The sequence below is a fragment of the Oncorhynchus masou genome, chromosome 12 (assembly GCF_036934945.1).
Source record: "Oncorhynchus masou masou isolate Uvic2021 chromosome 12, UVic_Omas_1.1, whole genome shotgun sequence".
NCBI lineage: Eukaryota > Metazoa > Chordata > Actinopteri > Salmoniformes > Salmonidae > Oncorhynchus > Oncorhynchus masou.
This window is the reverse complement of record NC_088223.1, coordinates 84322896-84341782: the sequence shown is the minus strand read 5'-3', so window position 1 is coordinate 84341782 and position 18887 is coordinate 84322896. Positions and strand designations below refer to the sequence as shown.

General features: G+C 49.6%; 1 pseudogene; it reads right to left on the bottom strand.

Annotated features, from left to right (window-relative positions):
• The window catches only part of LOC135550962 (dihydropyrimidinase-related protein 3-like), a 66973-nt pseudogene that overhangs the window by 24314 nt on the left and 23772 nt on the right, over positions 1–18887 (bottom strand).

Genomic DNA, 18887 nt, shown 5'->3' with positions numbered 1-18887 from the left:
CCACCACACATTGTTCACTTTGTTTTCCAGGTCTTTAGCTGGCCCTGGCCACCACACATTGTTTACTTTGTTTTCCAGGTCTTTAGCTGGCCCTGGCCTCCACACATGGTTCACTATGTTTTCCAGGTCTTTAGCTGGCCCTGGCCACCACACATTGTTCACTATGTTTTCCAGGTCTTTAGCTAGCCCTGGCCACCACACATGGTTCACTATGTTTTCCAGGTCTTTAGCTGGCCCTGGCCACCACACATTGTTCACTATGTTTTCCAGGTCTTTAGCTAGCCCTGGCCACCACACATGGTTCACTTTGTTTTCCAGGTCTTTAGCTGGCCCTGGCCACCACACATGGTTCACTATGTTTTCCAGGTCTTTAGCTGGCCCTGGCCACCACACATGGTTCACTATGTTTTCCAGGTCTTTAGCTGGCCACCACACATGGTTCACTATGTTTTCCAGGTCTTTAGCTAGCCCTGGCCACCACACATGGTTCACTATGTTTTCCAGGTCTTGAGCTGGCCCTGGCCACCACACATTGTTCACTATGTTTCCAGGTCTTGAGCTGGCCCTGGCCACCACACATTGTTCACTTTGTTTTCCAGGTCTTTAGCTAGCCCTGGCCACCACACATGGTTCACTATGTTTTCCAGGTCTTTAGCTGGCCCTGGCCACCACACATGGTTCACTATGTTTTCCAGGTCTTTAGCTGGCCCTGGCCACCACACATGGTTCACTATGTTTTCCAGGTCTTTAGCTGGCCCTGGCCTCCACACATGGTTCACTATGTTTTCCAGGTCTTTAGCTGGCCCTGGCCACCACACATTGTTCACTATGTTTTCCAGGTCTTTAGCTAGCCCTGGGCACCACACATGGTTCACTATGTTTTCCAGGTCTTTAGCTGGCCCTGGCCACCACACATTGTTCACTATGTTTTCCAGGTCTTTAGCTGGCCCTGGCCACCACACATGGTTCACTGTGTTTTCCAGGTCTTTAGCTGGCCCTGGCCACCACACATGGTTCACTATGTTTTCCAGGTCTTTAGCTGGCCCTGGCCACCACACATGGTTCACTATGTTTTCCAGGTCTTTAGCTGGCCCTGGCCACCACACATGGTTCACTATGTTTTCCAGGTCTTTAGCTGGCCCTGGCCACCACACATTGTTCACTATGTTTTCCAGGTCTTTAGCTAGCCCTGGCCACCACACATTGTTTATCTTGTTTTCAGGTCTTTAGCTGGCCCTGGCCACCACACATTGTTCACTTTGTTTTCCAGGTCTTTAGCTGGCCCTGGCCAACACACATGGTTCACTATGTTTTCCAGGTCTTTAGCTGGCCCTGGCCACCACACATGGTTCACTATGTTTTCCAGGTCTTTAGCTAGCCCTGGCCACCACACATTGTTCACTATGTTTTCCAGGTCTTTAGCTGGCCCTGGCCACCACACATTGTTCACTTTGTTTTCCAGGTCTTTAGCTGGCCCTGGCCACCACACATTGTTTACTTTGTTTTCCAGGTCTTTAGCTGGCCCTGGCCTCCACACATGGTTCACTATGTTTTCCAGGTCTTTAGCTGGCCCTGGCCACCACACATTGTTCACTATGTTTTCCAGGTCTTTAGCTAGCCCTGGCCACCACACATGGTTCACTATGTTTTCCAGGTCTTTAGCTGGCCCTGGCCACCACACATTGTTCACTATGTTTTCCAGGTCTTTAGCTAGCCCTGGCAACCACACATGGTTCACTTTGTTTTCCAAGTCTTTAGCTGGCCCTGGCCACCACACATGGTTCACTATGTTTTCCAGGTCTTTAGCTGGCCCTGGCCACCACACATGGTTCACTATGTTTTCCAGGTCTTTAGCTGGCCACCACACATGGTTCACTATGTTTTCCAGGTCTTTAGCTAGCCCTGGCCACCACACATGGTTCACTATGTTTTCCAGGTCTTTAGCTGGCCCTGGCCACCACACATGGTTCACTATGTTTTCCAGGTCTTTAGCTGGCCCTGGCCACCACACATGGTTCACTATGTTTTCCAGGTCTTTAGCTGGCTTTGGCCACCACACATGGTTCACTATGTTTTCCAGGTCTTTAGCTGGCCCTGGCCACCACACATGGTTCACTATGTTTTCCAGGTCTTTAGCTAGCCCTGGCCACCACACATTGTTCACTATGTTTTCCAGGTCTTTAGCTGGCCCTGGCCACCACACATTGTTCACTTTGTTTTCCAGGTCTTTAGCTGGCCCTGGCCACCACACATTGTTTACTTTGTTTTCCAGGTCTTTAGCTGGCCCTGGCCTCCACACATGGTTCACTATGTTTTCCAGGTCTTTAGCTGGCCCTGGCCACCACACATTGTTCACTATGTTTTCCAGGTCTTTAGCTAGCCCTGGCCACCACACATGGTTCACTATGTTTTCCAGGTCTTTAGCTGGCCCTGGCCACCACACATTGTTCACTATGTTTTCCAGGTCTTTAGCTAGCCCTGGCCACCACACATGGTTCACTTTGTTTTCCAGGTCTTTAGCTGGCCCTGGCCACCACACATGGTTCACTATGTTTTCCAGGTCTTTAGCTGGCCCTGGCCACCACACATGGTTCACTATGTTTTCCAGGTCTTTAGCTGGCCACCACACATGGTTCACTATGTTTTCCAGGTCTTTAGCTAGCCCTGGCCACCACACATGGTTCACTATGTTTTCCAGGTCTTGAGCTGGCCCTGGCCACCACACATTGTTCACTATGTTTTCCAGGTCTTGAGCTGGCCCTGGCCACCACACATTGTTCACTTTGTTTTCCAGGTCTTTAGCTAGCCCTGGCCACCACACATGGTTCACTATGTTTTCCAGGTCTTTAGCTGGCCCTGGCCACCACACATGGTTCACTATGTTTTCCAGGTCTTTAGCTGGCCCTGGCCACCACACATGGTTCACTATGTTTTCCAGGTCTTTAGCTGGCCCTGGCCACCACACATGGTTCACTATGTTTTCCAGGTCTTTAGCTGGCTTTGGCCACCACACATGGTTCACTATGTTTTCCAGGTCTTTGTTTTCCAGGTCTTTAGCTGGCCCTGGCCACCACACATTGTTCACTATGTTTTCCAGGTCTTTAGCTAGCCCTGGCCACCACACATGGTTCACTATGTTTTCCAGGTCTTTAGCTGGCCCTGGCCACCACACATTGTTCACTATGTTTTCCAGGTCTTTAGCTGGCCCTGGCCACCACACATGGTTCACTATGTTTTCCAGGTCTTTAGCTGGCCCTGGCCACCACACATGGTTCACTATGTTTTCCAGGTCTTTAGCTGGCCACCACACATGGTTCACTATGTTTTCCAGGTCTTTAGCTGGCCCTGGCCACCACACATGGTTCACTATGTTTTCCAGGTCTTTAGCTGGCCCTGGCCACCACACATTGTTCACTATGTTTTCCAGGTCTTGAGCTGGCCCTGGCCACCACACATTGTTCACTTTGTTTTCCAGGTCTTTAGCTAGCCCTGGCCACCACACATGGTTCACTATGTTTTCCAGGTCTTTAGCTGGCCCTGGCCACCACACATGGTTCACTATGTTTTCCAGGTCTTTAGCTGGCCCTGGCCACCACACATGGTTCACTATGTTTTCCAGGTCTTTAGCTGGCCCTGGCCACCACACATGGTTCACTATGTTTTCCAGGTCTTTAGCTGGCTTTGGCCACCACACATGGTTCACTATGTTTTCCAGGTCTTTAGCTGGCCCTGGCCACCACACATTGTTCACTATGTTTTCCAGGTCTTTAGCTAGCCCTGGCCACCACACATTGTTTATCTTGTTTTCCAGGTCTTTAGCTGGCCCTGGCCACCACACATTGTTCACTTTGTTTTCCAGGTCTTTAGCTGGCCCTGGCCACCACACATGGTTCACTATGTTTTCCAGGTCTTTAGCTGGCCCTGGCCACCACACATGGTTCACTATGTTTTCCAGGTCTTTAGCTGGCCCTGGCCACCACACATTGTTCACTTTGTTTTCCAGGTCTTTAGCTGGCCCTGGCCACCACACATGGTTCACTATGTTTTCCAGGTCTTTAGCTGGCCCTGGCCACCACACATTGTTCACTATGTTTTCCAGGTCTTTAGCTGGCCCTGGCCACCACACATGGTTCACTTTGTTTTCCAGGTCTTTAGCTGGCCCTGGCCACCACACATTGTTCACTTTGTTTTCCAGGTCTTTAGCTGGCCCTGGCCACCACACATTGTTCACTTTGTTTTCCAGGTCTTTAGCTGGCCCTGGCCTCCACACATGGTTCACTATGTTTTCCAGGTCTTTAGCTGGCCCTGGCCACCACACATTGTTCACTATGTTTTCCAGGTCTTTAGCTAGCCCTGGCCACCACACATGGTTCACTATGTTTTCCAGGTCTTTAGCTGGCCCTGGCCACCACACATTGTTCACTATGTTTTCCAGGTCTTTAGCTAGCCCTGGCCACCACACATGGTTCACTTTGTTTTCCAGGTCTTTAGCTGGCCCTGGCCACCACACATTGTTCACTATGTTTTCCAGGTCTTTAGCTAGCCCTGGCCACCACACATTGTTTATCTTGTTTTCCAGGTCTTTAGCTGGCCCTGGCCACCACACATTGTTCACTTTGTTTTCCAGGTCTTTAGCTGGCCCTGGCCACCACACATGGTTCACTATGTTTTCCAGGTCTTTAGCTGGCCCTGGCCACCACACATGGTTCACTATGTTTTCCAGGTCTTTAGCTGGCCCTGGCCACCACACATTGTTCACTTTGTTTTCCAGGTCTTTAGCTGGCCCTGGCCACCACACATGGTTCACTATGTTTTCCAGGTCTTTAGCTGGCCCTGGCCACCACACATTGTTCACTATGTTTTCCAGGTCTTTAGCTGGCCCTGGCCACCACACATGGTTCACTTTGTTTTCCAGGTCTTTAGCTGACCCTGGCCACCACACATTGTTCACTTTGTTTTCCAGGTCTTTAGCTGGCCCTGGCCACCACACATTGTTCACTTTGTTTTCCAGGTCTTTAGCTGGCCCTGGCCTCCACACATGGTTCACTATGTTTTCCAGGTCTTTAGCTGGCCCTGGCCACCACACATTGTTCACTATGTTTTCCAGGTCTTTAGCTAGCCCTGGCCACCACACATGGTTCACTATGTTTTCCAGGTCTTTAGCTGGCCCTGGCCACCACACATTGTTCACTATGTTTTCCAGGTCTTTAGCTAGCCCTGGCCACCACACATGGTTCACTTTGTTTTCCAGGTCTTTAGCTGGCCCTGGCCACCACACATGGTTCACTATGTTTTCCAGGTCTTTAGCTGGCCCTGGCCACCACACATGGTTCACTATGTTTTCCAGGTCTTTAGCTGGCCACCACACATGGTACACTATGTTTTCCAGGTATTTAGCTAGCCCTGGCCACCACACATGGTTCACTATGTTTTCCAGGTCTTGAGCTGGCCCTGGCCACCACACATTGTTCACTATGTTTTCCAGGTCTTTAGCTAGCCCTGGCCACCACACATGGTTCACTTTGTTTTCCAGGTCTTTAGCTGGCCCTGGCCACCACACATGGTTCACTATGTTTTCCAGGTCTTTAGCTGGCCCTGGCCACCACACATTGTTCACTATGTTTTCCAGGTCTTTAGCTGGACACCACACATGGTTCACTATGTTTTCCAGGTCTTTAGCTGGCCCTGGCCACCACACATGGTTCACTATGTTTTCCAGGTCTTTAGCTGGCCCTGGCCACCACACATGGTTCACTATGTTTTCCAGGTCTTTAGCTGGCTTTGGCCACCACACATGGTTCACTATGTTTTCCAGGTCTTTAGCTGGCCCTGGCCACCACACATGGTTCACTATGTTTTCCAGGTCTTTAGCTGGCCCTGGCCACCACACATTGTTCACTATGTTTTCCAGGTCTTTAGCTAGCCCTGGCCACCACACATTGTTTATCTTGTTTTCCAGGTCTTTAGCTGGCCCTGGCCACCACACATTGTTCACTATGTTTTCCAGGTCTTTAGCTGGCCCTGGCCACCACACATTGTTCACTTTGTTTTCCAGGTCTTTAGCTGGCCCTGGCCACCACACATTGTTCACTTTGTTTTCCAGGTCTTTAGCTGGCCCTGGCCACCACACATGGTTCACTATGTTTTCCAGGTCTTTAGCTGGCCCTGGCCACCACACATTGTTCACTTTGTTTTCCAGGTCTTTAGCTGGCCCTGGCCTCCACACATGGTTCACTATGTTTTCCAGGTCTTTAGCTGGCTTTGGCCACCACACATGGTTCACTATGTTTTCCAGGTCTTTAGCTGGCCCTGGCCACCACACATGGTTCACTATGTTTTCCAGGTCTTTAGCTGGCCCTGGCCACCACACATGGTTCACTATGTTTTCCAGGTCTTTAGCTGGCCCTGGCCACCACACATGGTTCACTATGTTTTCCAGGTCTTTAGCTGGCCACCACACATGGTTCACTATGTTTTCCAGGTCTTTAGCTAGCCCTGGCCACCACACATGGTTCACTATGTTTTCCAGGTCTTGAGCTGGCCCTGGCCACCACACATTGTTCACTTTGTTTTCCAGGTCTTTAGCTAGCCCTGGCCACCACACATTGTTTATCTTGTTTTCCAGGTCTTTAGCTGGCCCTGGCCACCACACATGGTTTTTTCACTTTGTTTTCCAGGTCTTTAGCTGGACCTGGCCACCACACATGGTTCACTATGTTTTCCAGGTCTTTAGCTGGCCCTGGCCACCACACATGGTTCACTATGTTTTCCAGGTCTTTAGCTAGCCCTGGCCACCACACATTGTTCACTATGTTTTCCAGGTCTTTAGCTGGCCCTGGCCACCACACATTGTTCACTTTGTTTTCCAGGTCTTTAGCTGGCCCTGGCCACCACACATGGTTCACTATGTTTTCCAGGTCTTTAGCTGGCCCTGGCCACCACACATTGTTCACTTTGTTTTCCAGGTCTTTAGCTGGCCCTGGCCACCACACATTGTTCACTTTGTTTTCCAGGTCTTTAGCTGGCCCTGGCCACCACACATTGTTCACTTTGTTTTCCAGGTCTTTCGCTGGCCCTGGCCTCCACACATGGTTCACTATGTTTTCCAGGTCTTTAGCTGGCCCTGGCCACCACACATTGTTCACTATGTTTTCCAGGTCTTTAGCTAGCCCTGGCCACCACACATGGTTCACTTTGTTTTCCAGGTCTTTAGCTGGCCCTGGCCACCACACATGGTTCACTATGTTTTCCAGGTCTTTAGCTGCCCCTGGCCACCACACATGGTTCACTATGTTTTCCAGGTCTTTAGCTGGCCACCACACATGGTTCACTATGTTTTCCAGGTCTTTAGCTAGCCCTGGCCACCACACATGGTTCACTTTGTTTTCCAGGTCTTTAGCTGGCCCTGGCCACCACACATGGTTCACTATGTTTTCCAGGTCTTTAGCTGGCCCTGGCCACCACACATGGTTCACTATGTTTTCCAGGTCTTTAGCTGGCCACCACACATGGTTCACTATGTTTTCCAGGTCTTGAGCTGGCCCTGGCCACCACACATTGTTCACTATGTTTTCCAGGTCTTGAGCTGGCCCTGGCCACCACACATTGTTCACTTTGTTTTCCAGGTCTTTAGCTAGCCCTGGCCACTACACATGGTTCACTATGTTTTCCAGGTCTTTAGCTGGCCCTGGCCACCACACATGGTTCACTATGTTTTCCAGGTCTTTAGCTGGCCCTGGCCACCACACATGGTTCACTATGTTTTCCAGGTCTTTAGCTGGCCCTGGCCACCACACATGGTTCACTATGTTTTCCAGGTCTTTAGCTGGCCCTGGCCACCACACATGGTTCACTATGTTTTCCAGGTCTTTAGCTGGCCCTGGCCACCACACATGGTTCACTATGTTTTCCAGGTCTTTAGCTGGCCCTGGCCTCCACACATGGTTCACTAAGTTTTCCAGGTCTTTAGCTGGCTTTGGCCACCACACATGGTTCACTATGTTTTCCAGGTCTTTAGCTGGCCCTGGCCACCACACATGGTTCACTATGTTTTCCAGGTCTTTAGCTGGCCCTGGCCACCACACATGGTTCACTATGTTTTCCAGGTCTTTAGCTGGCCCTGGCCACCACACATGGTTCACTATGTTTTCCAGGTCTTTAGCTGGCCCTGGCCACCACACATGGTTCACTATGTTTTCCAGGTCTTTAGCTGGCCCTGGCCACCACACATGGTTCATTATGTTTTCCAGGTCTTTAGCTGGCCCTGGCCTCCACACATGGTTCACTAAGTTTTCCAGGTCTTTAGCTGGCTTTGGCCACCACACATGGTTCACTATGTTTTCCAGGTCTTTAGCTGGCCCTGGCCACCACACATGGTTCACTATGTTTTCCAGGTCTTTAGCTGGCCCTGGCCACCACACATGGTTCACTATGTTTTCCAGGTCTTTAGCTGGCCCTGGCCACCACACATGGTTCACTATGTTTTCCAGGTCTTTAGCTGGCCACCACACATGGTTCACTATGTTTTCCAGGTCTTTAGCTAGCCCTGGCCACCACACATGGTTCACTATGTTTTCCAGGTCTTGAGCTGGCCCTGGCCACCACACATTGTTCACTTTGTTTTCCAGGTCTTTAGCTAGCCCTGGCCACCACACATTGTTTATCTTGTTTTCCAGGTCTTTAGCTGGCCCTGGCCACCACACATTGTTCACTTTGTTTTCCAGGTCTTTAGCTGGCCCTGGCCACCACACATGGTTCACTATGTTTTCCAGGTCTTTAGCTGGCCCTGGCCACCACACATGGTTCACTATGTTTTCCAGGTCTTTAGCTAGCCCTGGCCACCACACATTGTTCACTATGTTTTCCAGGTCTTTAGCTGGCCCTGGCCACCACACATTGTTCCCTTTGTTAACCAGGTCTTTAGCTGGCCCTGGCCACCACACATGGTTCACTATGTTTTCCAGGTCTTTAGCTGGCCCTGGCCACCACACATTGTTCACTTTGTTTTCCAGGTCTTTCGCTGGCCCTGGCCTCCACACATGGTTCACTATGTTTTCCAGGTCTTTAGCTGGCCCTGGCCACCACACATTGTTCACTATGTTTTCCAGGTCTTTAGCTAGCCCTGGCCACCACACATGGTTCACTTTGTTTTCCAGGTCTTTAGCTGGCCCTGGCCACCACACATGGTTCACTATGTTTTCCAGGTCTTTAGCTGCCCCTGGCCACCACACATGGTTCACTATGTTTTCCAGGTCTTTAGCTGGCCACCACACATGGTTCACTATGTTTTCCAGGTCTTTAGCTGGCCCTGGCCACCACACATGGTTCACTTTGTTTTCCAGGTCTTTAGCTGGCCCTGGCCACCACACATGGTTCACTATGTTTTCCAGGTCTTTAGCTGGCCCTGGCCACCACACATGGTTCACTATGTTTTCCAGGTCTTTAGCTGGCCACCACACATGGTTCACTATGTTTTCCAGGTCTTTAGCTAGCCCTGGCCACCACACATGGTTCACTATGTTTTCCAGGTCTTGAGCTGGCCCTGGCCACCACACATTGTTCACTATGTTTTCCAGGTCTTGAGCTGGCCCTGGCCACCACACATTGTTCACTTTGTTTTCCAGGTCTTTAGCTAGCCCTGGCCACCACACATGGTTCACTATGTTTTCCAGGTCTTTAGCTGGCCCTGGCCACCACACATGGTTCACTATGTTTTCCAGGTCTTTAGCTGGCCCTGGCCACCACACATGGTTCACTATGTTTTCCAGGTCTTTAGCTGGCCCTGGCCACCACACATGGTTCACTATGTTTTCCAGGTCTTTAGCTGGCCCTGGCCACCACACATGGTTCACTATGTTTTCCAGGTCTTTAGCTGGCCCTGGCCACCACACATGGTTCACTATGTTTTCCAGGTCTTTAGCTGGCCCTGGCCTCCACACATGGTTCACTAAGTTTTCCAGGTCTTTAGCTGGCTTTGGCCACCACACATGGTTCACTATGTTTTCCAGGTCTTTAGCTGGCCCTGGCCACCACACATGGTTCACTATGTTTTCCAGGTCTTTAGCTGGCCCTGGCCACCACACATGGTTCACTATGTTTTCCAGGTCTTTAGCTGGCCCTGGCCACCACACATGGTTCACTATGTTTTCCAGGTCTTTAGCTGGCCACCACACATGGTTCACTATGTTTTCCAGGTCTTTAGCTAGCCCTGGCCACCACACATGGTTCACTATGTTTTCCAGGTCTTGAGCTGGCCCTGGCCACCACACATTGTTCACTTTGTTTTCCAGGTCTTTAGCTAGCCCTGGCCACCACACATTGTTTATCTTGTTTTCCAGGTCTTTAGCTGGCCCTGGCCACCACACATTGTTCACTTTGTTTTCCAGGTCTTTAGCTGGCCCTGGCCACCACACATGGTTCACTATGTTTTCCAGGTCTTTAGCTGGCCCTGGCCACCACACATGGTTCACTATGTTTTCCAGGTCTTTAGCTAGCCCTGGCCACCACACATTGTTCACTATGTTTTCCAGGTCTTTAGCTGGCCCTGGCCACCACACATTGTTCACTTTGTTTTCCAGGTCTTTAGCTGGCCCTGGCCACCACACATGGTTCACTATGTTTTCCAGGTCTTTAGCTGGCCCTGGCCACCACACAAAGTTCACTTTGTTTTCCAGGTCTTTAGCTGGCCCTGGCCACCACACATTGTTCACTTTGTTTTCCAGGTCTTTCGCTGGCCCTGGCCTCCACACATGGTTCACTATGTTTTCCAGGTCTTTAGCTGGCCCTGGCCACCACACATTTTCACTATGTTTTCCAGGTCTTTAGCTAGCCCTGGCCACCACGCATGGTTCACTTTGTTTTCCAGGTCTTTAGCTGGCCCTGGCCACCACACATGGTTCACTATGTTTTCCAGGTCTTTAGCTGGCCCTGGCCACCACACATGGTTCACTATGTTTTCCAGGTCTTTAGCTGGCCCTGGCCACCACACATGGTTCACTATGTTTTCCAGGTCTTTAGCTAGCCCTGGCCACCACACATGGTTCACTATGTTTTCCAGGTCTTTAGCTAGCCCTGGCCACCACACATGGTTCACTATGTTTTCCAGGTCTTGAGCTGGCCCTGGCCACCACACATTGTTCACTATGTTTTCCAGGTCTTGAGCTGGCCCTGGCCACCACACATGGTTCACTATGTTTTCCAGGTCTTTAGCTGGCCACCACACATGGTTCACTATGTTTTCCAGGTCTTTAGCTAGCCCTGGCCACCACACATGGTTCACTTTGTTTTCCAGGTCTTTAGCTGGCCCTGGCCACCACACATGGTTCACTATGTTTTCCAGGTCTTTAGCTGGCCCTGGCCACCACACATGGTTCACTATGTTTTCCAGGTCTTTAGCTGGCCACCACACATGGTTCACTATGTTTTCCAGGTCTTTAGCTGGCCCTGGCCACCACACATGGTTCACTATGTTTTCCAGGTCTTTAGCTGGCCCTGGCCACCACACATTGTTCACTATGTTTTCCAGGTCTTTAGCTAGCCCTGGCCACCACACATTGTGTATCGTTTTCCAGGTCTTTAGCTGGCCCTGGCCACCACACATTGTTCACTTTGTTTTCCAGGTCTTTAGCTGGCCCTGGCCACCACACATGGTTCACTATGTTTTCCAGGTCTTTAGCTGGCCCTGGCCACCACACATGGTTCACTATGTTTTCCAGGTCTTTAGCTAGCCCTGGCCACCACACATGGTTCACTATGTTTTCCAGGTCTTTAGCTGGCCCTGGCCACCACACATGGTTCACTATGTTTTCCAGGTCTTTAGCTGGCCCTGGCCACCACACATTGTTCACTTTGTTTTCCAGGTCTTTAGCTGGCCCTGGCCTCCACACATGGTTCACTAAGTTTTCCAGGTCTTTAGCTGGCCCTGGCCACCACACATTGTTCACTTTGTTTTCCAGGTCTTTAGCTGGCCCTGGCCACCACACATGGTTCACTATGTTTTCCAGGTCTTTAGCTGGCCCTGGCCACCACACATGGTTCACTATGTTTTCCAGGTCTTTAGCTGGCCCTGGCCACCACACATGGTTCACTATGTTTTCCAGGTCTTTAGCTGGCCACCACACATGGTTCACTATGTTTTCCAGGTCTTTAGCTAGCCCTGGTCACCACACATTGTGTATCTTGTTTTCCAGGTCTTTAGCTGGCCCTGGCCACCACACATTGTTCACTTTGTTTTCCAGGTCTTTAGCTGGCCCTGGCCACCACACATGGTTCACTATGTTTTCCAGGTCTTTAGCTGGCCCTGGCCACCACACATGGTTCACTATGTTTTCCAGGTCTTTAGCTAGCCCTGGCCACCACACATGGTTCACTATGTTTTCCAGGTCTTTAGCTGGCCCTGGCCACCACACATGGTTCACTATGTTTTCCAGGTCTTTAGCTGGCCCTGGCCACCACACATTGTTCACTTTGTTTTCCAGGTCTTTAGCTGGCCCTGGCCTCCACACATGGTTCACTAAGTTTTCCAGGTCTTTAGCTGGCCCTGGCCACCACACATTGTTCACTTTGTTTTCCAGGTCTTTAGCTGGCCCTGGCCACCACACATGGTTCACTATGTTTTCCAGGTCTTTAGCTGGCCCTGGCCACCACACATGGTTCACTATGTTTTCCAGGTCTTTAGCTGGCCCTGGCCACCACACATGGTTCACTATGTTTTCCAGGTCTTTAGCTGGCCACCACACATGGTTCACTATGTTTTCCAGGTCTTTAGCTGGCCCTGGCCACCACACATTGTTCACTTTGTTTTCCAGGTCTTTAGCTGGCCCTGGCCACCACACATGGTTCACTATGTTTTCCAGGTCTTTAGCTGGCCCTGGCCACCACACATTGTTCACTTTGTTTTCCAGGTCTTTAGCTGGCCCTGGCCACCACACATGGTTCACTATGTTTTCCAGGTCTTTAGCTGGCCCTGGCCACCACACATGGTTCACTATGTTTTCCAGGTCTTTAGCTGGCCCTGGCCACCACACATTGTTCACTTTGTTTTCCAGGTCTTTAGCTGGCCCTGGCCTCCACACATGGTTCACTAAGTTTTCCAGGTCTTTAGCTGGCCCTGGCCACCACACATTGTTCACTTTGTTTTCCAGGTCTTTAGCTAGCCCTGGCCACCACACATGGTTCACTATGTTTTCCAGGTCTTTAGCTGGCTTTGGCCACCACACATGGTTCACTATGTTTTCCAGGTCTTTAGCTGGCCCTGGCCACCACACATGGTTCACTATGTTTTCCAGGTCTTTAGCTGGCCCTGGCCACCACACATGGTTCACTATGTTTTCCAGGTCTTTAGCTGGCCACCACACATGGTTCACTATGTTTTCCAGGTCTTTAGCTAGCCCTGGCCACCACACATGGTTCACTATGTTTTCCAGGTCTTGAGCTGGCCCTGGCCACCACACATTGTTCACTTTGTTTTCCAGGTCTTTAGCTAGCCCTGGCCACCACACATTGTTCACTATGTTTTCCAGGTCTTTAGCTGGCCCTGGCCACCACACATTGTTCACTTTGTTTTCCAGGTCTTTAGCTGGCCCTGGCCACCACACATGGTTCACTATGTTTTCCAGGTCTTTAGCTGGCCCTGGCCACCACACATTGTTCACTATGTTTTCCAGGTCTTTAGCTGGCCCTGGCCACCACACATTGTTCACTTTGTTTTCCAGGTCTTTAGCTGGCCCTGGCCACCACACATTGTTCACTTTGTTTTCCAGGTCTTTAGCTGGCCCTGGCCACCACACATTGTTCACTTTGTTTTCCAGGTCTTTAGCTGGCCCTGGCCTCCACACATGGTTCTCTATGTTTTCCAGGTCTTTAGCTGGCCCTGGCCACCACACATTGTTCACTATGTTTTCCAGGTCTTTAGCTAGCCCTGGCCACCACACATGGTTCACTATGTTTTCCAGGTCTTTAGCTGGCCCTGGCCACCACACATTGTTCACTATGTTTTCCAGGTCTTTAGCTAGCCCTGGCCACCACACATGGTTCACTATGTTTTCCAGGTCTTTAGCTGGCCCTGGCCACCACACATTGTTCACTATGTTTTCCAGGTCTTTAGCTAGCCCTGGCCACCACACATGGTTCACTTTGTTTTCCAGGTCTTTAGCTGGCCCTGGCCACCACACATGGTTCACTATGTTTTCCAGGTCTTTAGCTGGCCCTGGCCACCACACATGGTTCACTATGTTTTCCAGGTCTTTAGCTGGCCACCACACATGGTTCACTATGTTTTCCAGGTCTTTAGCTAGCCCTGGCCACCACACATGGTTCACTATGTTTTCCAGGTCTTGAGCTGGCCCTGGCCACCACACATTGTTCACTTTGTTTTCCAGGTCTTTAGCTAGCCCTGGCCACCACACATGGTTCACTATGTTTTCCAGGTCTTTAGCTGGCCCTGGCCACCACACATGGTTCACTATGTTTTCCAGGTCTTTAGCTGGCTTTGGCCACCACACATGGTTCACTATGTTTTCCAGGTCTTTAGCTGGCCCTGGCCACCACACATGGTTCACTATGTTTTCCAGGTCTTTAGCTGGCCCTGGCCACCACACATTGTTCACTTTGTTTTCCAGGTCTTTAGCTGGCCCTGGCCTCCACACATGGTTCACTATGTTTTCCAGGTCTTTAGCTGGCCCTGGCCACCACACATGGTTCACTATTTTTTCCAGGTCTTTAGCTGGCCACCACACATGTTTCACTATGTTTTCCAGGTCTTTAGATAGCCCTGGCCACCACACATGGTTCACTATGTTTTCCAGGTCTTGAGCTGGCCAGGCCACCACACATTGTTCACTTTGTTTTCCAGGTCTTTAGCTAGCCCTGGCCACCACACATGCTTCACTATGTTTTCCAGGTCTTTAGCTGGCCCTGGCCACCACACATGGTTCACTATGTTTTCCAGGTCTTTAGCTGTCCCTGGCCACTACACATTGTTCACTTTGTTTTCCAGGTCTTTAGCTGGCCCTGGCCACCACACATTGTTCACTTTGTTTTCCAGGTCTTTAGCTGGCCCTGGCCACCACACATTGTTCACTTTGTTTTCCAGGTCTTTAGCTGGCCCTGGCCACCACACATTGTTCACTTTGTTTTCCAGGTCTTTAGCTGGCCCTGGCCACCACACATTGTTCACTTTGTTTTCCAGGTCTTTAGCTGGCCCTGGCCACCACACATGGTTCACTTTGTTTTCCAGGTCTTTAGCTGGCCCTGGCCACCACACATTGTTCACTATGTTTTCCAGGTCTTTAGCTAGCCCTGGCCACCACACATGGTTCACTTTGTCTCTCTTTGTCCCCATGGCAATGTCTGTGGCTTGAAGTGGAAGTGGTATGTCGTCCACACGCTGCAAAGTAGAAGACATTACCAGCCGTTTCCGGTGCCTCCATTCCGTCCAGTGGTAGCCAGGATAATGCGTCAGCATTTAAGTGATTGGCTGAGCAGTGGTATTTAATGTCATAACGGTAGGCTGATAGAATGGTGTCATTCTTGAGGATGACACAGTGGGCTGTCTTCGATCTGAAGATGGACAGGAATGGTTTGTGATCTGGAAATAAAAAGTACATCTACGGCCATAAAGATACTTGTCAAATTTCTTAACTCCAAAGATCAGAGCCAACCCTTATTTCTCTATCTGCTCCTAGTTTTTCTCACTAGAACTGAGGGTTCAGGAGGCAAATGCTATGGGTCTTTTAGTCCCCGTTCTCAAAAACATGTGAAATCACTGTTCCAACCCCTTACAACGAGGCATCACAAGCGTAAGGGTCTCTTGGTGTCGTAGTGCACCAAACACTGACTGTCCAGCAACATTCGCTTACTTTTGTGGAAGACATCTTTGCTCTGTTCCTTCCATTGCCACTGTTTGTAAGCAGCTCGTAGAAGGGCTTCAGGACAGTAGACTTGTTTGCCAGGATACAGCCATAGTTGTTCAACAGTGCTAGAAAATATCTGGGTTATGTGATAATGCAGCCTCCAAAATGGCTGAGACTTTATTTTCTGTGGCCTAGGTACTCCACGATGTAACTTGGTGATTATGTTCTCCCCCTCCAGTCTTGTCAGCTCTTTTTCCACCTTTTCTCGTAAAGGAGTAAGGAACAGGGCGTGGCTTGTGAAACTTTGGGTTGGCCTCTGGTTTCATCTTCATGTCCGTTTTGAACTCCTAGATCAAGCCTAAACCCTCTTTGAAAACCTGATTGTGTTTCTCCAACACTTTGTTGAGGAACAGTGCCTTTTTTTCCCATTCACTTTTAAAATACTCTCCCAGTCTAACCGGATGTGTTTTAACCGGGTTTCTCCATGGTACTGCTCATTAGTTGCCTTTGGCGACCACTAGTGGTAGCTTTCCGCATTGCATCGTGTACTGCACTGGTACTGTGAGTCTGCTGAACAGTGGTATTGCATTTGTGTTTTCTCCAGTGGGATGTTCTAAAGCCTACATGCTCTCTGAGATGATGGTGACTGTAGTTCCTGTGTCTACTTGCATTTCAGCTGGTGTATTTTTCAGTTTCACTTCAAGAACAATCCCTTGAGTAGTGTCAGTCGCTCTGAACACTGGAAACAGTTCCATGTCATCATCTGCATTGTCTCCTGTCTCATTGCTTTCTGTGATTATCTTTGCTTCGTTGCTATTTTTTAGCTTTCCTGCACACTTGCGCTACTAGTCCTAGTTCTGAGCACTCGTATCTACAGTCCTGAGAATTGTGTTTCTCTACACAACAGTAGCATTTTCGCTCGGTGCCCATTTCTCCCTACCACTTTTGCAAACGGGGGACATAAACAGCCATGCTTTCCCTCTCATTCTGATCACGTTGGTGTAAACATAATCTTTCCGCTATGATCAAAGGCTGCGGCCTATAGTGAGTGCTCAGTGCCTCGGTAACCTCATCGTCAGTCTAACCTAACCTCAGTCTTTATCACTCGGTTTGTTAGGGGCTACCAAGCTTTTCAACAATCCATAGGCCCTGCTACCAATTACTGACTTTCCTCTGCAATATCATTAGTCATCCAGAGTGCCAGTCACTCATCAAAATCCTCCTTTATATCGACAGACATGTGTCCAATGAGTGCCATGATGATGTTAGGCTAGCTGGTTAGCCTAGACGTTGGTAGTTGGTGAAACTGAGAACTTATTTATACCTCACTGGGTTCACATCAACACTTCTCGTCGCCACTGTAATATCCTGAGGTGTACTCTTGGTAAGGTTATGGCTGTAACTTATGGCTATGACTTATGGCTATGACTTATGGCTGTGACTTATGGCTGTGACTTATGGCTATGACTTATGGATGTGACTTATGGCTGTGACTTATGGCTGTGACTTATGGCTATGACTTATGGCTGTGACTTATGGCTGTGACTTATGGCTATGACTTATGGCTGTGACTTATGGCTGTGACTTATGGATGTGACTTATGGCTGTGACTTATGGCTGTGACTTATGGATGTGACCTATGGCTGTGATTTATGGATGTGACTTATGGATGTGACTTATGGCTGTGACTTATGGCTGTGACTTATGGCTGTGACTTATGGATGTGACTTATGGCTGTGACTTATGGATGTGACTTATGGCTATGACTTATGGATGTGACTTATGGATGTGACTTATGGATGTGACTTATGGCTGTGACTTATGGATGTGACTTATGGATGTGACTTATGGCTGTGACTTATGGATGTGACTTATGGATGTGACTTATGGCTATGACAACCCATCCAGGGCCGTCCTGGGCACCCCAACTGCAAAATTCAGCTGAGACACACAGAGACACACGCACAGACCCACAGAGAAAGAGAGCGAGAGAGAGAGAGAGAGAGAGAGAGAGAGAGAGAGAGAGAGAGAGAGAGAGAGAGAGAGAGACACACACACACACACACACACACACACACACACACACAACCTTATTATGTAGAGAGCCTCACCTCCTCTGGCCTGCTCAGCACGTGTCCCTCTGGTCCAGTGATGCCCATCTCCAGCATGCGTGCCTGCTCCTGTGACAGACAGACAGAGGGACCATGTTCACACTAATTCACCCCCAACTCTGACACACACACACGAACGCACACATAAACACACACCAGCACCCCAAAAAGAAAGATGGTGGAAAGTATTGAACCCTGCATCAATAACACACTGCATTGAGAGATGTCCGGGCTGGGAGAGAGTGATGAGTGGTTAACTGTTGTAGGGCTGACATAGAGGTTTAGTTAGTGCTATTCACCCTCATATTCACCCTCACATTCACCCTCATATTCACCCTGGACAGCTTTGGGGTATCGTTGGGACATGATACTATGTTGTGGGTTAAAAGCTGGGGCCCAGACAGCAAGGAAGCCTCTTTACTGTCCTGCCAGACAGATCCCAGACACCATAAGTCTCTGAGGGAGTCCAGACCAGCTATTAAGGCCCACCCAGCTCCCTCCCAGGACTCTACAGTCATAACACAGACTAACATAAACTGCATCCACACATTACTGTCAGTGTGACTCCTGCAATAGCCACTCTCACCACTCACCCTTCCATTTTGACAGAGTCTACATGGGGGTCAGTTTAGTCTGGGGGAACAGCACAATGTATGGGGCTGCACTGTGATAAAGGTCAAAGGTTAAACTAGGGAGGAGAGAGGAGGGGGTGGGTGGTTGTTGTGACAGGTGAGTTACCTCGGCGATGATCTCTCCATTCTCAGCATGGACCTGCACAATGCCACCCATCTCTCCCAGGAAGGTAAAGATCTCATACAGCTGTAGAAACAGGAATAGAACATAGTAATAACATCATTAGAAATTAGAACAAACATGATTAGAACATAGTAGAAACACAAATAGAACATAATAATAACATGAATAG